This window comes from Paroedura picta, chromosome 4, assembly GCF_049243985.1.
Source record: "Paroedura picta isolate Pp20150507F chromosome 4, Ppicta_v3.0, whole genome shotgun sequence".
Lineage (NCBI taxonomy): Eukaryota > Metazoa > Chordata > Lepidosauria > Squamata > Gekkonidae > Paroedura > Paroedura picta.
In genome coordinates, this window is record NC_135372.1 from 79,402,078 (window position 1) to 79,426,329 (window position 24,252).

The window sequence follows — 24,252 nt, forward strand, 5'->3', positions numbered from 1 at the left end:
ATTGCTCTTCCCGTAGCAGTTGCCACATGTGCCTTTGTGAGATTACACAATATTCCAGTCCTGAAAAAAACATAGTCAACCTTGTCAAAAAGCAGTGTGGTCTCAGAATACCTAATTACAAGTGAAGCAATATGTTAAAAGTGGGACGAGTCTGCAAGTTCAGACTAATTACACCTGAAATGCTCTAGTCAGGTATCTGGCATATTTAGCAAAGAAAATTATTTACCTTTGTTTAACTTTTGAACTTTAGCCCTAATACACTCATTACTTACTTACTACTTGTTCAGGTTCCAGTGTTTTCATCCCGTTACAGTTGTCAATGAACCTATCTACCCACCACACCCCACTATATGTCTGGTAACTTCACCGAGGAAAGAAAGTGATTCTGTACATGCTCAGAGGCTCTTTCTTACTATTTCATCTCTATAAAAGGTAAAGGTAAAGGTATCCCCTGTGCAAGCACTGAGTCATGTCTGACCCTTGGGGTGACGCCCTCTAGCGTTTTCATGGCAGACTCAATACGGGGTGGTTTGCCAGTGCCTTCCCCAGTCATTACCGTTTACCCCCCAGCAAGCTGGGTACTCATTTTACCGACCTCAGAAGGATGGAAGGCTGAATCAACCTTGAGCCGGCTGCTGGGATTGAACTCCCAGCCTCATGGGCAAAGCTTTCAGATGGCTGCCTTACTACTCTGCGCCACAAGAGGCTCTTTCATCTCTATAAGAGGTCTAAAAAGGAGTTTTTCTTGGCTAAAGCTCAAGGAAAGATCTTCTGGCCACCTATGTATTTAAAAGAGACAGCCTATTATGCACATTTTAGTGTACCAAAGAAGCACTATTAGTGGAGGCCTATAGCCATGAACTAATTATTACCCGAGGAAGATATTTCAGCTATCTTGACCACTGTTTTGTCGGTGAATAAAACAAATGTAAGTGGAAAAACTGTGTGCCTGGTGTTTGCAGGTATGCATATTCAGCCCATTCTTTTACAACAGAATAATTAATAGAAGAGGTACATTATCATGTCAGTGGCTGCTCTTATGGACCCATGCTGTTGCTTCTTTTACAGATCTAATGCTCCCCACTTTTGATGGGATGAGTTTATCACAATCTGACTTTTAAGAGTTTAGGAGTCTTGCTGGAACTGAATCTGTTACTAGAAAAAGACATAGACTGAGGCAAAAGTGTCTCTTTCCCACTTAAATCTGGTACAGTAATTGCCCTCCTTTGACTGCAGTAAAATGGCCATGCTGAGCCAACCACTGGTCTCTCCCCAAATATTCTGGAGACCAATTAGATGGGGTGGCAATGGAGAAATTTTCCACTCTGCCCTCATCGTGGACTGACCATCACATGGTCCAGTTCAGTTTCACAGAGAATGGGAATCTCTGAAATGGTTGGGGGGGATGTCTCTGGAAAGGAGGGTTTCCAGCCTTCAGGTGGGGCCTGGGCATCTCCCAGAATGACAAGTGATCTTCAGACTACAGAGATCAGTTTCTTTGGAGGAAATGGATGCCTTGGAGGGTGGATTCTTTGTGATCATACCTTGCTGAGATCCCTCTCCAGGTTCTACCCACAAATCGCCAGGAACCTGGCAACTCTGCTGGGAAGGCAGGTATGGCAAAATTACTTATTTTCTATCACTATCGCATCTGTTCAGTGGCATCCAGCTGTGTTTTTCTGGGTTATAAGGGAGCTCTTATTCCAGGTCCTCATAGATTTTGATCTGGAAAATATAAACAGTGACTCCTTTGCAATTTATTTAATGCAGATAAAGTTGCTTACACTGGCCATGCCATTTTGCCCCTCTCATTTCACCACCTCCACTCCATGGAAAGTCAGTGGGAGATAGGGGAGTGCTGTCAGGGGAATCGCTGCAAATGGCAACCCTGAGGCATAGGAGGAATGCCAGAGGGAAGAGATGAAAGCCTAGTGCTGTCTTTAGCCCTCTTCCCTCCTGTTCAGAGATCATACACTTGCCACAGGAGATGCAGTTAGAAAAGGACTTGGGTTGCTATCTCTCCCACCAGGAACACATAAATGCATAAATGGATGACATGAAGAAAATACATTTCTAAGAAATGAAATATTTTACATTCCTTAGATTTTAGCTGTAACCATGTCCCTAGAGTCATATGCGTCTCCTCTAGGATTCATTCTGACTCACTTCCTTTGATTTATTTCCCAAAGAGATATAGCATGATAGCAATTCCTGATGCTGGAACAGTATAATAGGATTCATACCGAGGTCCGGGATTAATTACAGATTAGTAATCAGGTCTTTAGACCTCAATGAATGTTGGGCCTGAAGATCTCTGGGAAGTTCTGTCTCTATTATCATTCAGAGATCATGTCAGACATCCCATGATTTCAATCAGATACCTATAATGAATCTGGAAAAAACAGAGCCTCCCAAGTCCTGCAAAAAAGAGTGGGGAAAAAATAAAACTGTATTTACTAGTGTTGGTTAGCCAATCCAGTCCTTATTGTCCATGAGCATTTCCCCAATGATGGTGAAAATCCACAACAAGGGAGAAATCTCCTAAAGGGAAAAGGTAGAATCATCTTTTTTGTTTGAGCTTGCTGGAGCACATCTTCTATAAAGTTCAACTCCTAAAATAAATGACTGACTGTTTTGCCTGTTATCCCAGATCTATCCACTGTGTTCCAAAATGTATGCAGCAATCAAAACAGATCTCAGAATTCTACTCAGGTCTATTCAATAGGCTTATTCTCAGGAAAATGTTCTTAGAATTCCATTGTTACTTTGGATTTTCAAAAAAATATTTGTTTTGACTTGATCACTGCTATCTTTACTTGTTGTTGCTAAACGGATTGGAGCTTTTTTCAAAAAAAGAGTCATGAACTAGAGTCAGCCTAAATCTGAAACCATGCTGTTTTGCCCAAGAACAGATACATTATTTAGCCAACAGGATTGAAATGAGGATCATCCCTGGTTTTTACAAGATGGCTTTTCGACACCCACTGGACCCATTACAGTTTTAAAAATAAAGAAATGCCTTTGAACCAAAGCAGAAGGTAAATCTTTCATCTTGTAAACGAGCAAGAAATATGGTGTACTTCAAAATAACAGAACAGCATATCATCTGACACCAGAAAGCCTTCCAGGCTTTCACAGAACAGCTGCTTTCATTTCACAACTGTGAACACCAAATAGCCCTGGATTTAAGATTCACCATGCTGATTTGCAAGTTTTGCTACCTAGACATCATTTTTCCTCTGTGGCATAAGCTAATGCATGGCTGTTGGTGGAGATGTAACCAATGCAACTGTTTTGCAACCATACAATTACACTGCACCATGAGATGCAAGGTTCATCCATTCCTACAGTAATACACTCTCCATGAAAGTAAGGACAGTCTTGTATACCTTCAGTTATATATTACTTTAGCCTGGGTCTGTTGTTGACATGATACAAAAGCAGATATGACAGGCTGGGTAGTTCCTTAGTAGGGTTGTCAGGTTGCCCCACCCCATCCCCAGTTTCTGTTTCCATCCATCATTTGGATAAGTGGTAGGGAATTTCTTTTTTAATTGACATCAGGCAAATGGCATCACATAACCTCTGGGAAAACCATTGAGTTGCTAGCAAATCCTAGAAAGGTACAACATCATAGAGAGACATACCATTGCCTATGAATTCCCCCTCTCCCATCTCTGCTCCCCACTCTCCCACTGGATGCTGGATCATGCCTTCAAACCCTATGTGTTAGTGTTTATGTTTGCCAGCATGCTAGATTCAAGATATTTTTTAAACTTCTTTGGGAGGTTAAGAGGTGGAAAAATCCCTGACCTCCTCAGGGAGGTTGTCCCAGAGCACTAGGACCACCACTGAGAAAGCCTGAGCAGCAGCAAGTGCACCCTGCCAAGGGAAGGGATGCCAGGAAGCACTGTTGGGAACAGTAGATTTGTGGCATGTGTCTATGTAAGGAAAGTATGTGGCCATAACTAAGGAACAGCTTTAAGCATAAGCCTCAGCACCAAGCCAGTCAAGGTGTCTCAAAATGTGCTTCCAGTGGTTAAATACTGATGCCAAGTAGTTTGCCATACCAACTGAAGTTTCCAAGTGCAGCCGTTTGTAGAGTGTGCAACAGTAATGGAACTTTGATGTTCCTGTAGCATGCATCAGTGTGGCCAAATCAGTCACCTGCAAAAAGAAAGCAAGTTTCAAAACCCATCTCTCTGTGCCATATTCACCTGCTTCTTCTCATGAACCCCTAGTTCCTGACCCATAGTTCTCTTGATTGCCTTATGATCCTGGATCTCCTGCTGAGTTGTGGCACCTTCCAAAGCCCGCTTGAGAGTGCCCCTCCCATCTCCCATCTCCCATCTCTACCTGCATTTCAAAGGCTCATCTTGCTCTCACTCTCTTATCTCAAGGCTGTTCTCACAGAGAGCTCAGTCTAAATACCAGATGGCCAACTTGGCTCTTTTGGCACCTTGTAGATCAAAGGAAACTATTACTCCTTCTGTGAATCAATGTTCCTGCCAAATGTTGCCCCCCCTTACCTAGCTATGGTATATATGCTTTGCAACCCCCTTGTCCAGCATCTCTGTCAAGATTCCTGTCTAAGAGCTTATGCAATGTGCTGATCTTTGTCCTGATTCTCCAAATAAAGACTTTTACTTAAAGCTTCATCCTGAAGCCCAGGAGTGATGTCTGTGTTGCGAATCTGCTGGGTCTCAACCACTTGGTTCCTGAGACTTCTCTAATATAACTGCAGTAGTTCCTTTGTATTGTGTAGCTGCTTCCTGTATCACTAACACTAAACTATTCTTTGTTAGAACTTATGGTTAGTAGTATTGTTTTCTTGCCCAGTTTTGCTAAAAGCAAAATTTTGCAAAGACTGAGCCAAAAGACGGGGCAATACTTCGTGGACCAGAAAAGAGCAGCTAATGGCACTGAGAAACATTTGTATCACATTTGATTGCTGCATTTATAGAGTTCCTTAGCTTCCTCAAACACATGGTGATTGGGGTATTCTATAGTTTTGGCATGAATGTCTATCCCAGCCAAGGTGCTGTTGGTTGCAAACAGAGCAAGCTCTTCCTGACAACTCTAGGCACCTTCCAGTGTTGTGTACCTATGGGTGAAAATGGAAACGATGTGATTTGTGTTTGTAGCTGTTTTTAGTGCCTCTGCTCTGCTTCTACCCAGCTGAAGCATTGCCCTCTCTTTCCCCATCTGGCTTATTACTATTACATTCAGAGAAATGGTATTCAGCAGAGGCCAATAATATTGTCTCTCTTCCGGAGAGTCCTGCATCCAGCACTTTCTATTTCTGGCTCAAATCTGGCCTGTAGTTAGGAGGAAAGATTGCAAACATTTTATAAGAGAAAAATATAGTCCACAACAGACACCCTGTGAGGTGGGTGAGGCTGAGAGAGCCCTCATATTCCTGCTCGGTCAGAACAGTTTTATCAGTGCCGTGGCGAGCCCAAGGTCACCCAGCTGGCTGCATGTGGGGGAGCGCAGAATCAAACCCGGCATGCCAGATTAGAAGTCTGCACTCCTAACCACTACACCAAACTGGCTCCCAAACTGGCTTTAATGGTACTGGTTAGCATAGTTAACATGTAAAGCTCTTAAACCTTTGCCCACTCATCTCCTCAGTAGTTCTCTGAGGCTTATTCAGATGTGATATTATGCAGACAGAGGCTGTGTGGAAGCCATCGGGAACATGGATCATTCTATTATAAGCAGAGGGAGAAATTTAAAGCAGGAGATGGGGTGCTTTCTAAACTGTGAAAGTTATACTGGCACCCCCTGCTGGAATCCAAATTTATTATATTACTGATTATCCTTCCTTATTTTGATCACAATTTCTGTGTTTTTTGAACTGTCACTGATAGATGCTACTAATTTTCTTATGCAGTCAGTCAGTAACCTTTTATTGGCATAAAATATGTATAATATAAAAATAGGGTTTTAAATTTCAACAAAATAATAAAATAGGCCATGGGGTTACATAACCAAACAGATCTTAAAACGATTAAATAAACTATAAAAGATAAAATACAAGGTAGGCAGCATATTATAAAAGCATCTTAGTTAAAATTCTGGCAACTAAAATGGTTACCTCTGGGTCTTTGTCAGAGTGCACAAATTGCAAGGTCATAGATTTACTTACAGAAGGCTTGTTTCCCAGCAAAGCAACAAAGCTGTCATCCTGACACTGCTCATATAAGGGGCAATCTAACAAAATGTGTGAGACAGAGTCAGGGCAGCCAGAACTACATGGACAGAGTCTCGCATGGTATGGGATACGGTGAGATCTTCTTATGCATTGGGATTTGAAAACTACTTGGAGATTTTCCAGTTAAGGAACCTGTACAAGGAACTGGAATGTGGATGTGCCACACATGGTTTTAGCTGGCTGAGATATTTACACTGAGGAACAGGTGGGGCCTGGGAATCCCCTGGAACACAGTTCATCCCCAGGTTACAGAGATTGGTCCCCCTAGAGAAAATGGATGCTTTGGAAGGTGGATTCTATGGCATTGTACCCCACTGTGGTCCCTTTCCTCCCCAAGTTCCATCCCCAAATCTCCAGGAATTTCCACCCTGGATCTCAAAACCCTACCCCCCCCATCTCCTCCTAGTGGCCAGGGGGGACCTGGCAACCTTAAGAGCAGCCCTGCAGAATCAGGTCAGAGTTCATTTAGCTCAAATTCCATTTCTCATCTGAACAACCAAGTGGTCGCAAAAGGTTATAAACCAGGCATATGCATCAAAGCCTTCCTTGTTGTTTTCCGTCAGCAATAGCATTCAGGTCCTACTTAGACATCATGGCTAATATCCACTGATGAACCTGTGGTCCATGAATTTGTCTAGTTCACTTTTAAAGCTATCTAAACTAGGGATGCTTCAACAATAACCAGCTCAGCTCAAGTCTTCTTCATCAGCTGCAAAAAAGTCGCACATTTTTCAACGACCGGTTCAACTGTTCAATGACCCATTCAGAGAGTTGTTTCCTAACCATGCAGTACAGCACAACTGGCTTTTTCTGCATGCATGATCACACACATCCTGATTAAGACCTGCTCTTCTACCCTGCTGCCTAACTGCTCCTCTCGGTAGCAAATTGTTTAAATAGACAATTACCCCAGCCAGTAATCATATACATCAACCACAAGTAAATGCCATGTTTTAATAAAAAACTATTATTAAAAAAACTAAAAAACCTTCAGTGGTCATCTTAATAGTCCCTAGTGACACTAATGGCTACCAATTGGTTTGAATCAGTAGTGTCTTTGTGCAAAAACCCAACACAGACCTTTTTTGTCAGGCATTTACAGTTCTTTGGCATGAATCAATTAGGCTGGGTGATCAATACCTTTGAACACGTAAGTACAAATGTTAAACATATTTGTGGTGAAATTCTTAGCATTCCTAATTAAACAAGTGTACATCTTTACATTCTTCGCAATGAATTTAATTATTCATTCAGTAAAAAAAAAATCCTTCTGTATGTCCAAGTTGTACTACTAAGGTGGAAGGAGAGAAAAGTTCTATCTATCCCCTTTACCATACTATGCATTTTATATACCACTTTCATATTTCCTTATATTCTTTTCTCAAAATAGAAAAGCATTGAAACTTCTAAGTCTTTTCCCATAAAGTACACTAACCCCCTAACCATTCAAATACTTAGCCAGTTATGCAGCTATCATAGATTCAGGTGCATACTTAAAAATGCATATCTACGTATATGTGCGGAAAGGATCCTAGTAGACCATACATTGAACATGAGTCAGCAGTGTGACTCGATGGCTAAAAGGTCAAATGGGATTTGGGTGGTATAAAACAGAATATCGTGTCTATATCATGGGAGACTTTGCTCTGGTTCGGCCTCACTTGGAGTACTGTGTTCAGTTTTGGGCACCACAGTTGAAGAGGGATGTAGACAAACTGGAGCATGTCCAGGGGAGGGCAACAAAGATGGTGAGGGGTTTGGAGACCAAGATGTATGAGGAAAGGTTGGAGAAGCTTGGTCTATTTAGCCTGTAGAGGAGACGACTGAGAGGGGATGTAGAGGATGGAGCAGAGTGGTTCTCTCTTGCCCCAGAGGGACAGACCACAACTAATGGGATGAAATTAATGCAAAAGAAATTCCATCTAAACATCCAGAAGTTCCTGACAGTTGGGGCGGTTTCTCAGTGCAACAGGCTTACTTGGGAGGTGGTGGCTTCTCCATCTTTGGAAATTTTTAAACAGAGGCTGGATAGGCATCTGACAGAGAGGCTGATTCTGTGAAGGTTCAAGAGGGTGGCAGGTTACAGTGGATGAGCTATAGGTCCTGCAGGGGGTTGGACTAGATGACCCAGGAAGTACCTTCCAACTTTGTGAGTCTATGATTCTATGATACCATGCATATAACGATGTATTTAGCTTATACTCCAGCTTGGTATAGTGGTTAGGGGATTAGAAGCGGCAGCTTCTAATCTGGCAAGTCAGGTTTGATTCCCTACTCCTCCACATGGAGCCATCTGGGTGACCTTGGGCTCGCCACAGCACTGATAAAGCTGTTCTGACTGAGCAGTGATATCAGGGCTCTCTCAGCCTCACCTACTTCACAGGGTGTCTGTTATGGGGGGAGGAAAGGGAAGGCGACTGTAAGCCACTTTGCGACTCTTTCGGGTAGAGAAAAGCAGCATATAAGAACCAACTCTTCTTCTACTCAGATTATCCTTTAAATCTTTTTGTTTACAATGGCTTGTATCCTAAAGATGCATAAGCAGAAGGCACTCATAGTCACATTCTTTTTCCTCCATTAAACCTTTGCAACCCCTAAAAATCATTGCCAGGAGTCACAGGAACACCATAAATTAAAAAGACCACCAGGTACAGGAGGGCTGCAATAAATAGGAATAGGACAAAATCACTCCTACTTCCTCTTGCATCATGAAGTAACATGCTAGAGCAGGGGTAGTCAACCTGTGGTCATCCAGATGTCCATGGACTACAATTCCCATGAACCTCTGCCATGGACATCTGGAGGTCCACAGGTTGACTACCCCTGTGCTAGAGGATATGTGGTGGAGCATGCTTTCCACTGGCACAACTATGGCTGATTTTCTCTCTTCATTGCAATTCCACTTACATGGAAGCTTTTTGGTGCTGGGGTCCAACGACTCCAGGCAACACCTTCTCATCCTGTATATGCTTACAAAATTTCTAGTTCCACATATCCCAGTAGGACCCTCGCCAACGTAGTTTCCTGAATGGTCTATGAAGCTACCTTGTACTGAGTCAGACCACTGTCCATTAGGACTCTCTATGGTTCCACGTACACTATAGATGACTTTCATGTCATTTACTATGAGATTTTTTTTTTTTACTAGAGAAGCTAGGGATTGACTTTTAGGACTTACTGCTTGAAAAACAAATGCATAATATTGAGCTTCAGCTCCTCCCCCCATAGTTTGAGAAAACTCATGGGACATAATATTGTTCTAAACACAACATGTTTCATTTTTGTTTTGCTGGTCTCACAAACCAGAACTATTTTTACTACCTTAGCCATTTAAAATGCTGTAGTAATAAGGTAACAATAGATTTATAGTTTCACTTCTCATGCAATAAGACAATATTGGAACTTTTTTCAATTTCAGAAAATGGAAAGAAAATGGTTCCAAATCCCAATTAGCTAGAAGTGGGAAATGAATGCCATGTGCAGTGATGTAAATATTGGCATGTGTTCGCTTTCTAGGAGGAGAAACAACCCAAACTTTTCATCTGTCTTAATTTGTTCATGTTGTTTAGTCAGAAATCTTCCCAGGTCCAAATCAAATAACCTTTCTTCCATTCCCTTTATAGAATGAAAACATACTGAAAGATATGGAGAATACATAGCTCAACATTTTGGCACCATATCTCTATAATTTAAACATAAGATTCTCCTCTCTCCCTTATTCCCAGTACTGGCATATTGCCCTTTTAAAACTTTGGTTGAAAGATTCAGAATAATTAAAATTAGCAATGAAAATAACTATTAAGTATTCTTGATGTTAATGTAGATGAAGAAGAGTTGCTTAGAACAATGTAAGAAGAAAAAGAGTTGGTTCTTATATGCCACTATTCTCTACCCGAAGGAGTCTCAAAGTGACTTACAATCACCTTCCCTTTCCTCTCCCCACCCCACCCCTGTGGGGTGGGTGAGTCTGAGAGAGCGCTGATATTACTGCTCGGTCAGAAAAGTTTTATCAGTGCCGTGGTGAGCCCAAGGTCACCCAGCTGGCTGCATGTGGGGGAGTGCTGAATCGAACCTGCCATGCCAGATTAGAAGTCCACACTCCTAACCACCACAATCAATACCAAATCAATGCCAAATCAATACCGCCCAGAGCCGTAGAGAATGGTGGTATAAAAATCAAAATAAATAAATAAACAAACTATGTAGGATGAGGCAGAATTAGAAATAATACTGGCAGCTATTTGCTGAGATAACAAGATCATGAGGACAGAAGGGGAGAATGAGTGGGTAGCAAGGATACTGCTGTCACTTGTGATTACCACTTGCAAATAGACTTCTGAACAATTTTCTTGAGTCCAGTGGCACTTTTAAGACCAACAAAGTTTTATTCAAGGTATAAGCTTTTGTGTGCGTGCTTTTATACCTTGGGCAAAACCATGTTGGTCTTAAAGGTGCCACTGGACGCAGACTTTGCTCTGCTGCTTCAGACCAACATGGCTGCCCATCTGAATCTATTTGCTTATTGTTTGGCTCACCTCCCATTTCATTGAGACTGGGAGAAAAAAAATCAGATGTGAAACCATCTGCATGAAAAATAGGATGTGTGGGAGGGTGAAGAAGACACTTTCCCCATTAATTGTCCCCTGCAAGGGTTCTTCCCCATTCTACCCATTAGCATTATGAGAAAAATAATGTTAGACATTTTGAGTATCTGTCCTGTGAGTCTTAGGACATTTAGGACACGTGACCTTAGAATTTCAGAACAGGTTATATTATAATTTATTCTTTTGATTTTGTGTTATATACTTCAAGTGAAGCAGCTAAAGGTTTAGGAATGCAAAGAAGAATTTGTTCTTCGACTAGTACTGACCAATGTTTCAGGATCTATATGGTGGCATTTGTGCTTCAGGCAACAGTTGCCTAGTAGTTCAGTTTTATTTTTTCCAGGAGAAATTCCCTAAACCCACAGGTGTACAGCAATTTAACTATAGCAGTATAGATTTGTGGATATTTTACTTAGATATCCCTGCTGGATTGATAATATAACAGTCTCCTGGGAAAGTGTGACTTCTTAGTTTATAGAAAGCATTGTGACTGGGCAGGGGCAGTTTAACAGTGCATTGCCAAGAAAAGTTAAAGCCTTTTAAGACCATTAATTTAGAAGGATTGTATTCTAGTTAGTCTGTCCATTATCTCTGCCTTTGCCTGGTAGTTTGGCTCAGGATAGTCATTAAATGTCCCCTGCAAGGGTTCTTTAAATGACTATCCTGAGTCATTGGCTCAGGATAGTCATTAAAAAGCTAGTTCTCTTCTTCCCTAGTCTATATTGTTGATGACATATTGATTACTATTCAATAATAACATTTGTTTATACTGCTGCCATTTAAGAGGGGTCATTTTAATTTCAGTTATATCTGCTTTTATATATAACCACTTTTCTTAGGGGATCATCTTCCTTTTGACTAAGTATAATAGCATTTTTATGGAGATGTCCACGAGTACTATAGAAAGTTTGAGCAAACAATACTGGTAACCCTTTAGGGTAGCCTTTCTCAACGTTTTCATCATTGAGAAACCCCTGAAACATTCTTCAGGCTTCGAGAAACTCCAGAAGTAGCACAATCATGCAGAATATTGTTGGGAAGCATAGCTGTGTGCACACCCACTCAGGGCCCCTTCCCTTCCCAGCCCCTTCAGGCCCATCCTGTTTTGGGAGGAGTGGGTGGGTAACATACCATATTTGGTCATATCACCTAATAAACATTCAACACATTTTAAAATATATATTAAAAATTAACTCCCACTCATTTGGGAAACCTAGAACTGTCAAGAAACCCTAGGGTTTCATGAAATCCTAATTGAGAAAGGCTGCTTTAGGGTCTGGACCTTAATTCACCTCAAATCACACTTCCAAGATTCATCATGTCAGGCTTGCTTGTGTTTTGTTCCTGAAGTACATTTTTCATGAATTAAACCATCCTTCCTGTTTATGTGATACCATAAGCACATGCTGCTCGGAGTTTGCATGTAGCAATTTCCTGTAAATATTTATAGAGATATCAGTAATGATCCCTAGCTGATGTAAAAGCTGCTGAAGCAGAGGAGAATAATAGATGCACTATTGCTAGGCTTGCAGATGATGACCCTTTGGCTTGAGAAAATAGGCCTCCCCATGAGTAAATATCAGATAATTGGGGGAGGGGAAGCATATACAAATCTATTTATTCCCAATTTATAAGAATAGTAGCACATTTTGCTCTCAAGCAGACATGTACTTAGTGCTAATATTTCCTGTAGAAGTGAATGCCCATGACTGTCTCTTCCATCCTCTTTATAGAGAGCTGTTCCAGCTCTTTGGTTTGGAGACAAAGAAAGCTAGATTATTAAATCTGTGTTTCTTGCTATATGATATAAGTGTACACCAAAAGAAACATGAATAGGGCTAAAAGATTTAGAAGAGATGGACCAAGTAGGTATTTCCAGACCCAGAGCTTCACCAAAGTTGTCACATTATGTATTTTCAGATCATGCCATAATGTGGCAGGGATGAAATAAAAGGGTGGACTTTGAATGATCAAATTATTGCAGGATCTGAGGTGCAGTTTTTGAGGAATCGCCATAATCTATATGAAGCAATCAATTTGTCAGGTCCTTGAAGTTGCAAGGAAAGGATTCCAGGAAGGCAATGGAATTATTATCGGGGGGGGGGGGACACTAGGAACCATAAAAACAGAATAAGGGATAATAACAAAAAATAACTTTGTCATAAGTGGCAAAAATAATGAATACATGATACATAAAAGATGCAATATAGAAGTGGTGAAGAAGTCACACAATAATATTATGCCAACATGTACAGACATATCTTAATTAATTCAGAGTCATTCTCGAGTAAAAATAGGGTTTTCTGAATTCAAAATAATGGTATTTCTTTTAATCCTGCAATTGGTTCTTTCTAGTCATGTAAAGGAAAGCAGTTTTTTAAATATATATTTCAGTTAGTGCCCAACAATTTTCTGTATGTATATTATGGATTCAGTGTACATTTATGACTATGATGTTTCAAGGCTTATATATTATTACTTTTTAAAGCACATTTTGTCATTTGGTATTCCCATCTTTGTCTTTGGGACAAACCAATATGTTTTTATTTTGTAAATAGCAACCCTATGACCCATTATGCACGGGGGTTTTAGCGCACATTCGGGGTGGAATGGCGGCGACTAAAATCACCGATAACGCACGGAGCCAGCTGCAACCGGCTGCAGCTTCGGTGCATGCCGCCGAAAAAGCCGCGTCAGTGAAACGCGGAAGAAAGCGCAGCTTCCGGGTGAGCGGGGCGCAACCAGAAGCGGCGCCCGGATCGGCGCGTGCATAATCGGTTACTCTGGGTTTTGCCGCCGTCGCGCCCCGCCCCGTGTATAACCGGTATGCGTCGCGTCTTCCCCCTCCGCGTTTTCCATGTGACCCGAAATCGCCGTTTCGGCGGCCGTGCATAATGGGCCCAAGAGGATTGGATTAAGGTTTGGATTATGATACAAGGAGAGAAAAAGTTTGGCTGTTTTCTTCTACACTTTTTAATATTGATCAAGCCATAAGAACTGCCCATAGTGGTTCCTGTATATTCCTGCTAAAAGAAAAAAAGGGGGGGAGGTAAGAAAATGGTTTAGGGGGAAATCAACTTCTCCTATCTGCTCATATCTGCTATAAATGATGGGAAAACATGCTGGAGACTCAACACTGGATTTTCTAGTAATGCATATGTTTTGAAATTTAGAGAAAATGCTGAGGTGTGCAGTCATTTCTTCTCCCCATTAACAGTGTATACAACAATATCTTGAGAGTTTCCCAATGTGAAGTATATTATAAAAATCACTGGCTGTGTCAAATACCTCTGCACACTCCCCCCCCCCACTGTGAGGTAAATTTTCTCTGCAGAGAGAAAAGGTGTTTCCCTCAGAAGACTGAGTTAGCCTTTTTAGCATGGTTTTCTTTGTTAATATATGAAGCTCACTGTCCCATTCTGTCATTCTAGCCAAATGATTTTTGGATGCAGTTGGGACCTTAACCTTGACCAGGAAGGGCATGGGCTCACCTCCTGAGCCTTAGGGGAGGGCGGTATACAAATGTGATAAATAAATAAATTAAATAACCTTGCAGACAGATAGGTGCCTTGCTAGTTCAACACTTTCCACTAACTCAAAAAGAGCTACTCCAGCATCTATCGTTGTGTGCATATGGAGACTCCTGCTCCCAGCTCCAGTCTCAACTTGAGGAACCTATTTCACCCTCGCCATATCTACACCAGCTCTACAGCTTCTTTGCTGCATCCAAGCTCCTTTTCTGTTTTTCCATGTAGAAGACCACTTCACTGCTGCAACCTGCTTGAGACCTTGGGACAGCTGGCCTACACTGTCTGCCAGACCAGGACAGAGACGTTTTGATATCAGACACGTGTAGTTTGTTTTCCAACACAACAGAAAGCTTGTATCTCCTTGCATTAACTATGATAAAAGCTGTCTGATGATGCCCACCGTTGCCACTTTCCTGCCAAATATTACTAGGAAGCAGAGATAGAGAATTTAACAAATATGTTTGACTTAAAACTCCCACTTTCTATCAAGGGTTCTCCCCATTCAGGTGAAATTTTCATGATCTCATTCCCCAACCATAATAACAAAATTCAGTAGGATTGTCACCATTAAAATTGATGTTCCTGGGTCTTTTACATGGTGTAAAAATGCTGTAAAAGAAATAAAAAACCACAAACCACAAAAATTGGCACAACGTATATCAACATATAAAAAATAAAAAATGGCAATGTGCTTCTTTACTAGGCAACAGGATTATGATGTCAATATATTGAGGGGCATTTAAATAGAAAAAATTAACAGAGTTGAGCCACATAGTATCTTCATCCTGGCTCATCTAATTGAGTAGTTTGATGAGCTAAGCATAGCTTCCTTGGTAGAGGTGCAGAGACTGCCTGAATCCAGGGAATTATACCCCCCCACACATACCGCCATCAGACATGGGTTTTGGGGTTAAATGGTGTTTATGGTTATGCCTATTTGTTCAGTCAGTACCCTGGACAGCAGTCCATGTGTTATCTTGGGCAATATAAATAATAACAAAAGACACCTGGAACAAATAACTCCTTTTCTTGATTTCCTGGGGAATCTGCAGAGCATGTGCTGAGAGTTCAGTTAAGAAAAATGAAGCCACCCAAGTACAAGTAGAATGATTTAATCTCAGATATTTGGGGGAGGAGGGAAAATCTTGTATTTTACATTTAAATATTTTGACAACTTACATTGCTTATAAATCATAACCATGAAGAGTCAGCATATTGTACACCACCAAGGAAGAAATATGGGACCCCTTGGCAGATAATACAGTTCTTGGAATCTACTGGATCCTTCAACATTAGCCTTCAAATAGTATAGCAATTGGGCATATTCTTTATTTCTCTGTTCATCTGATGGTCAAAGACTTACTTTGAAACAGTAAACATGCTGATTGTATTATATGATTGTTCATCTCTACTGTAGTCATTCCCTTTTGAGTGGATGGGAAAACTGGAGGTTCCCTGTACATTTATTAGAAATGTCTTTTCTTTTTTGTTGTCGACTTGGCAGTTTGGGGGTTACATTTTTTCACCCCTTGTGATTAGCCCGCTCTGTATATCATTCTTAAAAGCTTGCAGACCAGAACATCACATGGCTTTTCTGAGATAGACATAGCTCATTCTCCCTGGGATTGGGCCAGCTCCAAGAAAATCGATGGGAGGCTTTCCATCAAAGTCAGGGAGAGATGGATTGTGTGGCACAATGCAGAGGGATCCCTTTGAGATATTCTGTTTTTCCTGGCAGTTTCCTAGGCCAGGGTTTGGAAGTGTTTATGGTATGGCTTGATGTTAGTGTAATTTTTTTTCATGGTCATATATTGTTGCATTCTTTATTTCTAATTCCTCCCATGTGTTGGTTAGGTCTGATATTCCCTTTACATTTTCATGATTTCTGCCCCCATCTTTTGCTACACCAGTTCACAATAGGAAGGACCAGGCTAAGGTTCTCTGGTGTTTTTCCATGACACTGCATTAACAGTACAGAATTACAGAACTGGAATGGTCACAGAGGACATCTAGTCAACCCCCCACTTAATGTGGTCTCAGCCAAAAGAATCTCTAACAAGCCACTGTTTGCTGACTGCCAGTGAGGGCAAGTTCACTGTCTCCCTAGGCAGGTGATTCCACTGCCAAACTACTCTTACTGCAAAAAAAAATTCTAATATTCAGCCAGTGGGTTTAATTTAAACCCATTACTGTCAGTTGTATCCTCTGCTGCACTAGCCTTTCAAATACTAAATGAAAGTACTCATGCTGCCCTCAACTTCTTCTTCTCCAGACTTAACAATCCCAGTTCACCCAGCCTTTCCTTGTAGGGCTCGGTCCTCAGGCCTCAGATCATCTTTGTCACTCTTCTGCACCTGCTCCATTCCATTCACATCCATCTTGAGGTGAGGTCTGCAGATCTGTACCCAGTACTCCAGGTGTGGCCTGACCAATGCAGTGTATAGGGGGACTATGACATCTTGTGATTTGGATGTTATGCCTCCATTGATATATCCTAAGACTGCATTTGCCTTTTTTGCTGCTGCATCACACTGACTGTCCATATTTAGCTTAGATTCCACTGTACCCCAAGTTCTCATTCACAAGACTGCTGCCTAAATATCTGCCCCCATGCAATATGCATGTTTCTCATTGTTCATTAACTATGCACTTACCATTGTGGAATTGTACCTTATTCACATCTACCCACAGTTCCAATGATTTCAGATATTGTTGAATTCTGTCTCTATCTCACAGTGTGTTTGTTACTCTTCCCAATTTGGTATCATCAGCAAATTTAATGAATAGCCCTCCACTCTCTCATCTGGATCCTTTATAAAAATACTGAAAAGGCCTGGGCTGAGAACAGCCCTGTGGTGCCCCTGTGGATAATTTCCTCCAATCAGATGACAACTAGCATTGTCCCCGATATCTTCTGCACAAAGGATTTTGCTTGTGTGGGCACAGGTCTAATTCCTGCTTTCAGAAAGAATCAGGACCGGTCTGGGGTGGTCCCAAGCCTGGCCTAATTCAAACCTTTAGTTGGCCCACAGCAAGGGAATGCAGAGAAATCCATGTTCCTATTTTTACTGTGGTGTAAGGTGGCACTAGGCCATCTGGTGGCGTGTTTTCTGGCCCTTGCAACCACCAATGAACATCCCTTCTGCCAGCTACTGCTCGCTGCCTTGCTCATAAGGCTGCCTGTTCAGGCCCTCCCACTTCTGCCATCGCTTCCGCGCCTTCAACTGCAAAAACTCTTTCTAAAAAACTGAAAAAAAGAGTCTTTCTAAGAAAGTGAAAAAATGTTTCTCACCACTCCACAGTGGGGCAGAGCTGCGGGAAGCATCTCCCCCCCCCCCCATTTTTAGGCCTTTTTGCATTATTACACATTAAGATCTTTTTACTTCTGTACGCTCAATAAAGATCAAATCCAGTTAAATCTAACGCTGTTGTCTTTCCCCCTGTGCCCCCTTGGCCCATTATGCACGGCCGCCGAAACGGCGATTTCGGGTCACGTGGAAAATGCGGAGGGGGAAGACGCGACGCATACCGGTTATGCACGGGGCGGGGCGCGACGGCGGCAAAACCCAGAGTAACCGATTATGCACGCGCTGATCCGGGCGCCGCTTCTGGTTGCGCCCCGCTCACCCGGAAGCTGCGCTTTCTTCCGCGTTTCACTGACGCGGCTTTTTCGGCGGCATGCACCGAAGCTGCAGCCGGTTGCAGCCGGCTCCGTGCGTTATCCGTGATTTTAGTCGCCGCCATTCCACCCCGAATGTGCGCTAAAACCCCCGTGCATAATGGGTCCTTGACAACTTCACCCAAAACATTATTCCACAATATTGCATCTGTGTATACACAGACTGGTCCTTTGCCTTGAGGTCAGGAAGTGCTTGCGTAAAGACCATACTCTGGTAGGCCTCTATGTGTCCCTATAAAACAATAAAAGGTTCGATAAACAGATGCTCTATTCAGATAAGACCAAAGCACTGTTAGCTTTACTTGTTTTATTTATCAATTATACTAATGAAAAGTAGTACAAAGCCAGTGGGGGGAGTTAATTCATGTATCTCCATCCACTTTGTGGATGATTTTAGATCTACCTGTGTAGAGGCAGGAAGCCCTTTAAATTACTGTGGTTGACATGAGAACAACGATCTTTCTTTGATGAGTATGATCTGGCCACAATCATTCCTGTTCTAATCACATCCTGTTGGAATGACTGAGGTTTACTGTAGCTGAGGTTATATGTGAAGATCATTTCAATGTGCTGTGTAGCTGCCTCAGAACTGGCTGGATGTGAGCCCTCCACGGTTTAGCTGTGAGGACTCTAGCAGACGCATTTTGGATGAATTGCAGTTCCGGATCAAGCCCAAAGGCAGGCCAGTGTAGAGCGAGTTACAGTAATCTAATCTGGAGGTGACCGTCGCATGGATCACTGTGGCCAGGTGTTTGGAGGACAGATAGGGCGCTAGTAGCTGAGCCTGGCGAAAATATGGGTCTTCATTCAGTTTTTACATGTATTTAAATAGCCTTTCAAAGGAAATAAACTTTTTCACTACTGGGTTTAATTGTTTTTTTTTGTGAGTCTGTTTTCATTGTACTTGATCTTAGCCAAAAGACCGAGAAGTGATTGTATTAATAGTTACCAGTATCTTATCATTTAATATTTTTGGACAGGAAAATGCCTTGAAATCAATATGCTGGGTTGTGGGGTATGAATCTTATAAATAAAAATATATACTCTAAAATAAGAAATGTTTCTGCACTGAAATCTTTCAGAAGTAATCCTTGAGTTAGTCCCATCATACAATCAGTTATGAGGCTCCCAGTGTCCCAGAGCTAAGTGCCTATTCATTTCAGAGGGTTAGAACATACTTAGCTCTGCAGTGGACTGTAAACTAATAAATGACAAGAATGAAAGGTAAAGTATGTGTAATATGTTCTATTTATTGAACACATATTTAAATATCGTTAAACCTTTGTTGAGTCCCCTGCCTGCAAGTCAATTATAAAGTTGCTGTGCTTTTCATTTTTAAAAAAACTGCCAACAGTGTTTCAGTGTTACTTTTTGTTGTTTCTTCTATATGATTGCTAGATTATTATCATACTCAGATTTCCATCCAGCTAAGGGAATTAATTCCCCCCTCCTAAAAATGCTATTAAGTTACCTGCAGGTCCTACTTCTCCTTTTTTTTCATCTGTGTATACTTAATATTCCTTAACTCTAAGCATAATGAGTAATAGCCTTCATGCAGCAAATTCACTTATAGCTTGAGGCCTTTTCCCCTGTCAGCAGAGAAGGAAATTAGCATAACACTGTATTTTACATTGCAGAAATATAACGTGCTTCCATTAATTTCTACAACAGCTTGGTAATTAGAGCCACTCATTCCCATTTCATACTTGAGGAAGTGACTTATGGTGATTGGTGTTTAGGGTGGCACTCTTATCCACTCACTGAGAGCATCCTTAATGTAACATGGTAGAAACCTTGTGTGCCCCTAACATTTCCTTTGTCCAAAAGCATGGCCCTGACTCATCCAGAACAGCTTACCGCAACACATTATAAGTGAGCCCGCATCTCTAGATCCTTCTGAAGATGCAGTTGGTTCAGAATGCCGGTGTCCAACCTCTTGGCTGGTGTAAACTGTAGCAAACATATCAACTGATTTTCAAACATAGCACAAAATTCTGGTACTTCCCTTTCAAAACCAGAACAATTGTTGCCACATTATTTTTACATTTTTGCTGGGGGGGGGGGGCTTGCTTATTTTTATTTCTTTCATTTGTACCTCAGTTTTCTCCATAATGGGGATCCATAGAAGTAGCTTACATAATTTTCCATTTTATCCTTACAACAATCCTGTGAAGTAGGATAGTCTGAGACTGTGTAACTAATCCAAGATAACCCAGCAAGTTCCCATGGCAGAGTGCAATTTGAACTGATTGGCCCTCATTGGCAGAGTGCCCTCTCCCTAGTGGCGGCACACCCCCAGGGAGGGCCTATCAGATAGGGAGTAAGTTGTCTGCATACAATTTGATCTGATTGTCCATCATTGGCAGAGTGCAATTTGAACTGATTGGTACATAATAGTTATTTACAGAAGCCCAGAGCTTCTTGGCATGTCATTTGAGAAGAAAAATAAACAACAATATTTGGGCCAATCAGACAAGGGGGCTCAATTCACATAGAAATGAAAAATTCAATCAAAGTACATTTGGCAACCAATCATGTTCACATCAAAGTTCTCAGTATCCATGCACTAGCCCATCTCACCCAGTATTTTCTGCTCTGACTCAAAGCAGATCTCCACAATTTGATACAGATGTGGTGCAACTTAAGATCCCTTCAGCTGGGAATGTTATGGCCTGAACCTGTTATCTTCTCAAAGCATCCAACAAACAAAAAAAGGCATGCTGTATCACTGATGTCTGGTTTGCTTAGCCCTTTTGCTGTGTCTGCTGTAAAGAACCATTTTCCCAATGGAAAGAACAGGAAGTTAGAAAGGGTAGGAATGAGATGTGAAACCACTCCCCCCCCCTCAGAAAACGGTTCCAGTTTTTGGTTAGCTGGCTAGGCAGGAGAGTTGCATCTCATTGTCCAAAACATCATTGCAATACTCTGTATTGCAGACTACTCCAGACTCTTAACTTTTCAAAGCTCTTGGGGCGTGGTGGGGTGTGGCAGGGCGTGGCAGGGTGTGGCGGGGAGTGTTTTAATGCAGGGGAAACAGTTGTTTATTTACTGCAGGTTGAAGATTCCTGGGAAGACAGAAGGAAATATTGTTTTAATCAATAAGAAAAATATCTACACAGCTTGCCTTATTCATGAGTTTATTTGAGAATGTAGACAAACTCAGGTAGAGGCAGTAGAGGATTCTCCCTTTAGTAATTATTTGACTGTTCAGTGCTTAGGGAACTGCTCCTAGACCAATCAGGCATTCAGAACCAACTTCTGCTGTTGATGTTCTTTCTCTTTAAAAGAAGTATTATTACTGGAAATATAAGATATAAAATTAAATCCAGTAACTGGAGAAACGTAGCCTGATTTTATACAATGTGTTCAAAATCACAGAATGACAAAAAAGTCACATACATCCTAAAACATAGCCCATCAACTGCTTCATGAGGGAGAAATTTTTTTCCACTGCTGTAATATGCATTTTCATACAATCTAGTTGGATCATTAGTGTGACAGTTGTGAGAGGGTGAGCAATGCTGGCTGAACTTGTGGGTACCACGAAGGACATCAAAGTCTCTGAAAGGGTTTCAAGCTTGAATTGTGTTCTGTTTATGTGTCACCAAGCTCACTACGGAGGCCAGATTGCCCTGAGGCTATGCAATGCATTCTGGGAGGCTATTGTCAGATCTGATGATGTAGCCCCAACTAGTTGGCTGAAAACAGTGAGGAATCATAAACAATCTGTGATTGACATTGAAGCCTCTGGCTCCTGAAGTGATAAAAGCAATGTCTAGTTCACAAACATGCTTCCTTTCTCTTTCATACTTGAAAACCAGGAACTGTTTTGTAAATATATGATTCGACAGCTACCTAAAGCTACAGAAGTTAATATACCCCATGCAACCCAAGATGGGCAAAATAAAACTACTTTATAGGGAGATGGGATGTGGGACTTTGGAAATTGTAGCCCTATATGAAACTTCCAAGTGGGGTCAAGTGGCTTTCATTTAATTGATCCAAAAAGTGTGTGTATTCACAAACCTTTATAAGCCTGACAACATCTTTATTTGATCTGAGGTGTCAATGAGCTATGCTGCAGGGTTTTGTGGTACCCCTTTGTCAGAAACCTTCCAAGGCAATGCAGCTTTAGGGATATCGGGTTTTTATTGGTGAGGTGTTGAAAATAATAGGAAAACAGTTGACTCATTCTTCAGGCCATCCCCAAATATTACCAATAAAGGCTCTGTCAAGTTTCCACCGTCTGCGGCTTTTCAACTTTTTTTCCCACTTAGGTGATTTATTTCAGCAAAACAGCTCTCAGGTCACCAGCTGCTAAAGTACTTATGCAATGGACCAAGTCATTGCTCAAACAACAGACCATGAGACTGTACTTTACCTTCAGATTTGCAAATATACTAGCAGAGAATTGTTTAATGTGGCAAATCACAGCAGCACTTCAGGACTGCATATAAACTTAACCAGATATGCTGAGAACTTCACAAAAGTAATGATCAACATTTGAACTTAACTTGTTCAAAATGTCCATTTTTGTTGAGCAGAGCTTTTTGATCACCTCAAAGATATACTTACCAGAAGCATCTGAGTTTTGCTGTTGTGCATTGGAAGCATTTGGCATAGTGTCCAAGGCCCATTAAGTACACGTTGGATAATGCACTTTCAATGCACAGGAAAATCCAGCTGCAAAGCACATTGAAAGTGCATTATACCATGTGTGCATAATGGGCCCAAGTTAACTATGCTTGCTTGACTGCTGTGCTCCTGGTCAGCATGGTATGACCTTTTAAAAATCAGCTAAATGAGGATGCATGTGATGGGTTTTTGCCTAGACTGTTGGCAGCAGCAGCTTTCCTTCACAGTTAGGGCTCTTTTCATTTCTTCTGTTTGTTCTTAATATCTAGAACCTCCATGGCCTGTAATGGAGATTAATTTCATATCAGTACCTAAGCCCAGGGCTACAGTCTTGCAAGCAGAGAATGCACTGCCAATGTATGGAAGTTGAAAGTGATCAAACTAGTGTGTTGTGTCTAACCAGTACCAAGATCCCACTTCAAAACCCTGCTCAACCATGAAACTTGTTGGTGAACTGCAGGAGAACTGTCTCCTAACCTATGGCAAAAGGTTGTTATAAGAGCAAAATTGAAGAGAAGTATATACTATAAAACGTGTCATAGGTGGACTAGGGCTTTTGGTGACAAAGGAAGATTTAGTTAAAATAATTTCAGACTCTAGGCTTTGAGATGAACTCCATTAGACTAATGAACTTAGAAAGGTATAAATGGCTTAGGGATGTATTTTCATTACAGTCTCACAGAACCCAACTCCAGAATACTCTAAAAGTCTGAAAAGAAAATGGCCAGGGCTTTTTGAGTTACAGAGGTCTACATCTTCAATAAATGGAGCCTCAAAAAGAAGGAAGGAAGGAAAGTTCACTTGGAGAGACAATCTACTTTGTAAATGGTTTTCTACCCCATGGGCAAAAAATGGTTGGGGTAAAGGATAACTATGGCAAAGTATTTGGTTCTAGATACATTTACCTTGTCTTTCCTGTTGATTAATATCCAGATAGGAAACCAAAAGTGACAGAGACACTTCACAGTTCACACTTCTCACTTACTCACTGTCAACTGAAAGAACCCTGTATGGTTCTTTACAATGAAGGACAATGTTCTTCAGTTCTGCACTTCACTCTTCATTTCTGCAGTTTGCTGCTGCGTTCATTTCCTCTGTATTCCCTCCCCCCCCCCCCCCCCGAATCCATGTGATTGATGTATTTGTGGAAATGTAAAGCACTACATGGTAAAAACAACAAATAAAAGGAATTGTGATATTGCCATATTGAGAGTCACAAATTTTCTCTTGTGCACTAGTTTATCAATGTGCAGATTAACATGCCTGTGCACTAGCACCAAAATTTAGATTTGGCATTTGCTGTCAGGATTCAGGCTCTGCAGATTCAGAATTCAATGTTTAGAAAATCCAGAATTTCTGAATAAGAACTGTCTACAGTCTAGGAATAGACCCTCAACAGTGCAAATGCCACCTGGTTAGCATTAGGCATGGCACAGTGGAGAAGAGAATCACTGGGCAGCACTAGCTGATATACTGGAGCAGACAGACAGTCAACAGATAGATGATGGATGGATAGAATTGATGTAGAAGCTCCACAAAAAGGCAAACCTGTTGTGGAGCATGGCATTTAGTTTGTTGGCCAGGGCC